Source organism: Eptatretus burgeri, chromosome 10 (assembly GCF_056783735.1).
Source record: "Eptatretus burgeri isolate ZD-2024b chromosome 10, Ebu_testis_v1, whole genome shotgun sequence".
In the NCBI taxonomy this organism is placed as follows: Eukaryota; Metazoa; Chordata; class Myxini; order Myxiniformes; family Myxinidae; genus Eptatretus; species Eptatretus burgeri.
The window spans coordinates 3,830,899-3,840,658 of record NC_140970.1 but is presented as its reverse complement, the minus strand read 5'-3'; positions in this window follow the sequence as shown (position 1 = coordinate 3,840,658).

Below are 9,760 nucleotides of genomic sequence, written 5' to 3'. Positions count from 1 at the left end.
GGCGTTGATTTTCTCCACGGCGATAGCGTGCGGCTTGCTTTTCTGGTGAGCGTGGAATTTCTCTAAGGCCTTCTTCCAGTTGTAGAAACCACTCATCATAAACGTGTCTTCGAAGATACCTGAACAAGTGCCGAACAGCTTCTTCCTACTTGCACTCACGCATGTATAGCACAATACCTTACCGAGTCGCTCGTCGAAATGAAGCCATGGGAAGTCTTTGAACCATTTTGTTTGAAATTTCAGCGTTTGCTTAGCCAGAGTCTGAGTTGGGATCGAATCCGGATCTGGTTGATGTGTCTTGAGGAGTTCAGGACACTCATCATCATCATCATCACTCACGGAAACAGCTGCACCAACTGCTGAATCAGACGCCTCAATAGCGGGAGGCAAGGGGGGATCTGTCCAAACCTCGTCATTCGGGTCTTTCGCCTTCACCTCTTTTGAAGGATGGAAAAAGTCCAGGATCTTGGTATTTTTCTTCTCCATGTTAGGCGTCTAATGACCTGTGCCCCGTTCTGTAGCGACGCAGGTTGTGACACATCGCTGAGCCGAACGCATATGCTCAACGTAGGTACCTACTGGAAATTCCTAGTTTCGTTTTCAGCCATGTACACTGTATGAGTGTGAGCGATAGAGCTGCCATCAGTGGATGTGAGCGACCAGTCAGCGCCATGTGCGGAAGAGACGGTGCATATCGGGGGTGACGGTAATGTACATCATGCACACCACCGTCGCCCCCTATATGCACCGTACAGTACATGAGGTATATCTACAACGTGGGGCTGCATGGTATTTTGACAAGAATAGCAACGAATGCTTATCGCTATGTACCAACAGCCATTGCTTGATTTTTTTTCTTGCATTTTTCAAATAGACATGGGACTCAATGTGTGGGGGGGGGGCAGAATATACTCTGTCCCCCCTGGTTAAAAAAGTGGGAAGGACATGTCCTCCCCCCCCCTCCGGGATCGACAGCCATGCCCGTGACGTACTAAAGCTTGTTTACACCATTAAAAAAATTGAGGCCTAAGGGGGTCCACAGGGGGTTTGCCCCCCCCCCAAATATATATTTGCTTTCTTCTCTGAAACCACACACAATTTCGATGAAACTTGACCACAACCTTCATCACCCGTGACGTACTAAAGCTTATTTACAACGTGAAAAAAATCGGGGTCCAAGAGGGTCTCCGGTGGTGGGGGGGGGGTCACCCCCAAATGTTTGCTTTCTTCTCCGAAACCACGTATGAACACACACACACAAAATTTCAATGAAACTTGACCACAACCTTCATCACCCATGATGTACCAAAGTCTGGTCAAGGCATGAGAAAAAGCGAGATCTAGAGGGTTTATGGCAGGGGTCGGGAACGTGTGGCTCGCGAGCCAGGTGTGGCTCTTTTGATGATTGCATCTAGCTCGCAGATAAAATTGGAGTTTGAAACTTTGAAAGCCCAATATTTCTCGCGGAAGCTTTACCTATAGTTTGAATGGTGTCGTGCTTCATTCACGTGCAGGGCTGAACTTGCCAGAAGGAGAGAAGAAAAAACGCCTCCGAATTGGCTGAAGCGGTTTTTGTTTCGTCCAGTCATGCGGCCGAGGTGACTCATGATTTCGGTTCCTCCGATGACGTGCCGCTGCCGACACGCGTAGCGGAATTCATCTCGACCAATCACGCGCCACCGCTGAGGTGACAGCATCCCAGAGTCGGCCGGCCGCGCCGCACCTCTCGAGTATATAAGCCCGTGCGCAGGCCAGCCAGACTCACTATTTGCCAAGCCTCAGTTGGGTCAACATCTCCCTCTCTCTCTCATTTGCTCAAAGCTAACCCTTCGACGCAGAAGATGGCGAAAAGAAAAAAAGATGAGGAGTATCGTACATTTCAGGACGAATGGGCTGAAGAATTCGCCTTTGTGGAGAGAGCAGGTTCTGTGGTGTGTCTAATTTGCAATGACAAAATTGCATCGATGAAACGGTCGAATATAAAGCGGCACTTCGACACATGCCACGCTACCTTTGCATCAAAATACCCTGCGGGAGACGGCAGAAAGAAAGCGTGCCAAGAGCTACTGAGCAGGGTGCAAGCCAGCCAGCAGCAACTCCGCGTATGGACCCGGCAAGGTGACTATAATTCCGCTCGCTTTGCTGGATCTTTAGCAATAGTGAGGAACGGAAAACCATTCACAGATGGCGAGGGTGCTAAAACGTTCATGTTGGATGTAGCCAATGAACTTTTTGATGATCTTCCGAACAAAGACAAGATAATCAAACGGATGCAAGACATGCCTCTATCGGCAATAACTGTTCATGATCGAACCATCATGATGGCAAACCAAGTGGAGGAAACGCAAGTGAAGGACATAAATACAGCGCCGTTCTTTTCCCTGGCTTTGGATGAGTCAACAGACATAAGCAATTTGTCGCAGTTCAGTGTGATTGCAAGATATGCTGCTGGTGATACACTGCGCGAAGAAAGTCTTGCTGTTCTGCCAATAAAAGGGTCCACAAGAGGTGAGTATTTATTCAAGTCTTTCATGGAGTTCGCTCAAGAAAAAAAATCTACCTCTGGATAAACTTATCTCAGTGTGTACTGATGGTGCTCCGTGTATGGTGGGGAAAAACAAAGGATTTGTGGCGCTTCTCCGTGAACATGAAAATAGACCCATCCTAAGTTTCCATTGCATTCTACACCAGGAGGCACTTTGTGCTCAGATGTGTGATGGGCAGCTTGGCGAAGTGATGTCGCTGGTCATTCGTGTGATCAACTTTATTGTTGCCCGAGCCTTAAATGGTCGCTAGTTTAAAACACTGCTGGATGAAGTTGGAAATAACTATCACGGTCTGCTTTTGCACAGCAATGTGCGTTGGTTGTCAAGAGGGAAGGTGCTTAGCCGTTTTGCGGCTTGCCTGAACGAAATCCGGACTTTCCTTGAAATGAAAGGGATTGAGCATCCTGAGCTAGCCAAACTGAGTGGCTCCTCAAGTTTTACTATCTCGTGGATATGACTGAACATCTGAACCAGCTCAACGTGAAAATGCAAGGCATTGGAAATACAGTGTTATCGCTTCAACAAGCCGTGTTTGCTTTTGAAAACAAGCTGGAGCTCTTTATCATGGATCTTGAAACAGGTCGTTTACTACATTTTGAAAAACTGAGACAATTTAAAGATGCATGCACAGCAAGTGAGCCCACTCAAAACTTTGATCTCCACCAGTTAGCTGGCTTCACATCCAGTCTCCTACAGTCATTCAAAGCACGCTTTGGAGAATTTCGTGAGCACACTCGTCTTTTTAAGTTCATCACCCATCCAAACGAGTGTTCACTGAACACAGCCGACCTGAGTTACATTCCTGGTGTCTCCGTCAGAGATTTTGAAGCAGAAGTGGCTGACCTGAAGGCCTCAGACATGTGGGTGAATAAGTTCAAGTCACTGAATGAAGATTTGGAAAGAATCGCACGACAGAAAGCGGAGTTGGCGAGCAAGCGCATGTGGACAGAAATGAAAAAACTTCAACCCGAAGACGAGCTGATTATCAAAACTTGGAACGCGCTTCCTGTCACATACCACACACTGCAGCGTGTGAGTATTGCTGTATTAACCTTGTTTGGATCTACGTATGCATGTGAGCAGTCATTCTCGCATCTTAAAAACATCAAGTCCAACCTACTATTACGTCTAATGGATTAAAGCCTCAACGCTAGCATGAAGCTTAACCTCACCAAGTCCCAACCAGACTACAAAGCCATCAGCAAATCCATGCAGCACCAGAAGTCCCATTAATGGTGAGTATTATAACAACATTATTTAAAATAATAAATTCAGAGGCTTATTATACTCACATTTAGTTAAATTCAGTCTTAAAATATATTATATGGCTCTCACTGAAATAGATTTCCAAATATTTTGCTTTCATGGCTCTCTGAGTCAAAAAGGTTCCCGATCCCTGGTTTATGGGGTGGTGGGGTTGTCCTCCAAAATAGGTATTTTCTCTTCTCAGAAACGACACACACACAATTTGAATAGGACTTGACCACAACCTTCATCACCCGGGATGTACCAAAGTTTGTTCACTACATTAAAAAATATCCATGGGTATTTACTTTTCTTATCCGTTAAATTTTTTTGGGTTATTCATGCCTACTAGTGGTTTTCTTATCCAGCCGCTACCAGGTAAGCGCCCAAGGGTATGCCCCTATTTTTTGGTGTTGAATAGTTTCAATTATTGAGCCCAAGATGTGTTTTCCTATTGACATGGGGCATATTCTCACAACTGCATGCTTGGGCTTGAAAGTGTAATTAAAACTTACTTTTGATGCCACTTCACATGGTGCCAGTGCCAATTAATTTACATGGCACATTGCAAGAATCAACTTTTTCATGATACTCAAGCACTCTTTCACTAACACACACCTCAAAATGTTTGTGCTCGATAGACTAATCAAACACAGTGGTGTAATGGTTCAAGTGTCTGCTCTGAGTCTTGGAGGTCGCCGATGTGAACTCCGACCGAGTCATACCAAAGACAAAAATATACCATCAGAGATGGGGAATCCCCCACCATTGAATGAAAAAGGTCATACAAAATTCCAGATAATGAGGGAGGTGAATTGGAAACAAGACACCATTTGATCATCTCAAAAAAGTTCCCTAGGGGTGAGGAACGTAGTAACCAAAAATAATTGAAATCAGATAAGCGGTTTTCCATTTATTACAAAAAAAATTTTTTTCCAAGATGACCGCCCCAGTCGGCCATCTTGGATCCGGCTACGCCCAAAATCAATAGGGTTCTTCCTTTTCAGGTGGTACATGTGTGATTCAAATTTCAAATCGATATGGCGAACAGTTTATGAGTTATCGCACTCAGCTATAAATGCTGACGCCCGGACGGACGGACGACCTGGGTGACAACAATATCCCCTTTCCGCCACGCGGCGGGGGATAAAAAGTCTCTGCAAAGTATGTGAGCTGTAGTTTCAAAGTAGGCATTCATTGTTTTGAGTAATAAGATCAGGCCACAAAATCAAAAAAATTGGATGCATGATTTGGCATGCACAGTCGAGCAAAAACAAGATGGCAACATTTATTGGAAAGAGCAGAGGGGAGAAAAGTTTGTTGACAAAACCATATTTGTCACGTGTGGTGATCAATACTTAAGTCCAGCAAGAAGAGGCCGATACACATCCACTGCTGCACGTGAAGCTTGCTGCAGAAAGCAATCCAGCTCTGATCTGCATGGGATATGAAACAGATGCCATCATCATCTACCTTGGCTTGAGGGACAAAAACATCAGGCATAGCACCAAAACTCGTATCAGACTTGTTTATTACACAATATTGGTTGCAGTGCCGGGAGCTGAGGTGTGCACTGCATTATTGAACATCATCCGTGGACTGGGTATGATCCTCTCAGTGCACTCACTGGGTGGGCATTGAAAGATGAAAGCCAGGAAAATCAATCTCGGCCAGATGTTCAGGAAACCATGAGCATCTCTTTGTCCCAACTGTGAGCTTCCCAGAAAAGTGTTCAACATCTTCGAATAATTCACTCGTCAACTTTACTGCAGCAACACTAAGGTGAACGAGCTACGGTACCAAATGTTCCATTGTGGAAAAGGGGATGTCGAGTCTGGACAGCTGCCACCATGTGAAGACATACTTCTCTCCAGCTCACACTTTAAGGCCCAGTCACACCTTGACGTTTTAGCCAGCGATGGCAACGTATTAAAATTTATGTAAAACGCTGGCTTACGTTGAACTTTTGATGTTTTTTTTTTAAAGATTCGGACGTATTCATAGCGACTTGGTCTTATGTATAACGCATTGGTAACGGACACAGAACGTTTCGTTGTGTTAAAGATAACTTATACCAACGAATGCTGAACCTGTTGTCGGCCTACACAACCTATGCCCAACGATAGTCTAACTTAGGCATAGCTCGTTGCACGCATCGCTGACGATATCGTGACGTAGCCGATTAAAAGGCTGACGCACAACGATTCAAATCATAACCGCCGTAGAAATGGAAGTGCCAACATCGCAGTCACACCTTGGCGATCTTGCCAGCGTATGCTGACCTAAGAAAAATGTGTCTAAAACGTTGGGGCACGTCAAATACGGTATGAGTAAGTTTGGTATACGTGAGTAGAACGCTAAAGTACGCTATCATACGTCGTAGTAAGTAGAGTACGTCAAGAAATTTTAAACATGTTCAAAATTTTACGACGTACTTGGCGTATGACACACGTTCCGCATGCGATGGGGATAAGTTGTACACACGATATGCGGACGCTTATACACGTCCACAAAGGCTACTTACAAGCTACTCATAAGTCGAAACACGTCGCGGTAATGTCTTTTTTACGCGAAACTTATTTCTAACTTATGTTTGACGTGCTTTGAACCAATTCTTTACGTAGTCCCAACACACATTGACGTATGTAGACATATTCCAATGACGTCTTCCGGTCGACAAAAAAATAAATGAACGTGTTTCTAACTTACAACTGCCATATAAAGACGTGTTCCCAGCGATTTTGGGAATTGGTATATAAAAATGCTGCTCATAAAAGGGGAACCCAACAGTGTTTTCGAGTCCTTTTTGAGTCGATGTCCATGTCAGCAGTAACAGTATCAGTATAAGTATTAGTATTAGTCGTAGTTTGTTCATGTTGGCAGTAGTAGGTGAGTGTGAGGGGGAGGGTGTGGGTTATGATGGATCCTCCTTGCGTCCGCGTGTCCACGGGTAGGAGACATCTTTGCACCATTGTTCGAAGTTCTTCGCGGTTAATTTTTTATGGGGCTTTTTCAACAATGAGCTATAGCTTGTTTTTACGATTTAGGTCTATTCATAACGGGTTGGACAAATGCACAATGAACTAATAATGTGCATAGAGCACTTCGATAACTTATAGATACGGTATACCAACGAATAATTATCGTGTAGCCGGTGTTCACAAACTATGCCCAACGATAGCCTAACTTATCCATATCGTGCGGCAGTTTATCTTTGCCGGTGACGTGGGGTTTGCTATTCATAGGCTGCCACTCAACGATTTAAATGGCTGCATCTCCACTATTGAAAGTAGACGCGCTCAACAATTTGATTTTTTTTACACTCAACGACTTTTAAACGGTACCACTCAGCTATTTTCATTGTTTACAATGAACGATTTAAATTGCTGTCACTCGCCTTTGTTTTTTGACGCTGGTTTTTGAAATTTGAAGCGTTTCTTCTGAACGTGTTAAAACGCTCAAACTCGACTATTTTAAATAGACGCTGCCGATGGACAATTGGAATCATAGCCAAGCTAGACATCGAAGTGTGAACATCCTCGTCATGCCGAAGAAAAGTTTGAAGAATGCTGCAAATAAGTGTCCTGGCCGTGGCCGTGGACGCTGACGCAAGGACGATCCATTATACCGACGTCTTTCAGCCTATGAGAAACTTAAAAGTAACGTCTGTCGACGTGTGGCAACGATCGCGTAACGTGCCAACAACACGTTAATCATAGGTTAGAAATAAGTTTCGGGTACGCTAAACATTACCTCCGTGTGTCTCAACTTATGATTAACTTACAAGTAGCATATGTTGACGTCTGTCAACGATCGCAGACCGTGCATACAACTTGTGGCCAGAGTAGCGGAAAGTGTGAGTCATACGCCGGCATACGTCGTGAAATTTCAAGCATGAAAAAATTTGAGGACAACCGAAAAGTAAAACGTTTAAAGCCAGCGTACAACGACGTATGGCAGTGTTTTTCAGCGTGCTCTCAATGTTATCAAAACTTACCCATAACGTATTCAACGTGTGCCAGCGTTTTAGAAAAAAATTTCAAAAATCGACATACGTTGGCTAAAACGTCAAGGTGTGACTGGGCCTTTAAGCAATATATTCAGCTGTCACCTGGAAGCAGAGCCTCATTTCCTGACATTGGCACACATCTGTTTTCAAGTGCCTCCTTCACTTTTTTAGTTACTTGTTTGTCATTCGATAAGCAGTAAAAAATTTGTAATACACAATGTGATACCCATTCACATTTCTATAAGTTTGAGGCAGAAAGCAAATTATTGTCTGGAATGTCAGAAGTTTTCCAATGAATGACAGTTTCCCCGGTCCAAAAGGTCGTCATTGGTATAATTTCACACAGGTGTTCTCTAGCTTGCCGGCCATCAGACTGACTGTGTTTGTGTTTGCTTCTTCAATGATCTTTTGTGCACTGTAGCCTGTAAGTTTCTAACCTGCTCCAACATGGACGATAACTAAGGTTCGTGTGATAGTGATAATAACTAAAATGGTGTTTTTTTTTTTTTCTCTCGGTTTGTGTAAATGGAATTGTCGTGCTTTAATGCCACATGATTAGGCATATTTAAATGTGAAGTCTTAACATTTGTATCTCACAAAGTTATGTTCATACTTTTCAGAAAGAGAAATTGTATGAATGTCCAAATCATTGCCGACATTACGTGCATGATATTGTTAGAATAAATTGAAATTCTGAAAACCTAATTCTGAATCGAGATGCTACATAATACGTGACTTTCAAAATCACGTAATCCACCCCTGAATGCTCGGTGCACATGCACAGAAGCCCCAGGTAACGAAGTCCATTGGGGACAGCTGGATGAATATCAGGATTGCAGCATGAAACGGTTCACAGAGCTTTTAAAGAACCCGAATGTACTTGGAAACTTAGGCCTTAGTTATTTTATAACTTGGTTTACGGATCTGCCGACGGTATATTTGCTGAAATGAAATATAAATATAAAACGCATTTTTAACCTTTTTTTATACATTTTCCGCCGAAGGTGCAAAAGTTTCAAAACCCGAAATGTAAACGTCGGCATTTATTTTCAAAATATAATTTCGTGTGTGCGCGACAAAATGCCGAGCCATCTTTGACCGAGCTGCGCAGTGGTCTTCGGTCATGGCGTCTGAGCAGTGGCCTGTGTGGTTCAGATTGACTGTTGTTTCTGGGGCGAAAGTGATTGTTTGTTGTTTTTTTTTGTTTGTTTTTTTTTCTATACCTTGTCGAGGCTCGTGTGAGAGCAACCACACAATGCACATCATGGGGGACATGAGACAAGAGAGGAGGGAGTGGGAAGGACAAAACAGTGGGGAACAGAGACATTAGGAGAACTGTGGAAGGGAGAGGTATGGGACGGGGGAGAGGTATGGGACGGGGAACATGGGGAATAGAAGATAGACATTACAGGGACTTTCAGGAAGGAAAGCAGGGAATTTGAAGGAAGTGGGCTTGGGTGGATTATCGGGGGTAGAAAAGATCGAGGATTTGGATGGGGGATGATAAGAGGTGGTGGTGAACAGCTGTTTTGAAGGCCTGGAGGGAAGAATGGAAATTAATAGAGTGAGGGAGTTTATTCCAAAGGTGGGAAAAAGAGGAATGAAATAGTGAAGGTGAGCAGTGATTCGTGATTTTGGTAGTTTTACCAGAAGGGGGTTGTTGGCGGACCTTGAGCGCCCTGCGGAAATGTGGTGGGGACAAATCGCAGAGAGAGCTGGGGGGGGGGGCGAGACTGGAGAGGAGACGGTAGAAGACAGAAAGACAACCGACCAACTTGCGGTGAATGAGTGAGAGGCCCAAAGACAGCCTCATTGCGGGAGATGCCAATGATCCAAAATGCCTTGGTTTCTACAGCGTGAAGCTGAGAAAGGTGGGAGGCAGGAGCACCAGCCCAGAGGGGAGAGCACTCCTCCATCAGGCTGCGGACAAAAGCTTTGTAAGTGGTCAGGAGCTCAGGTG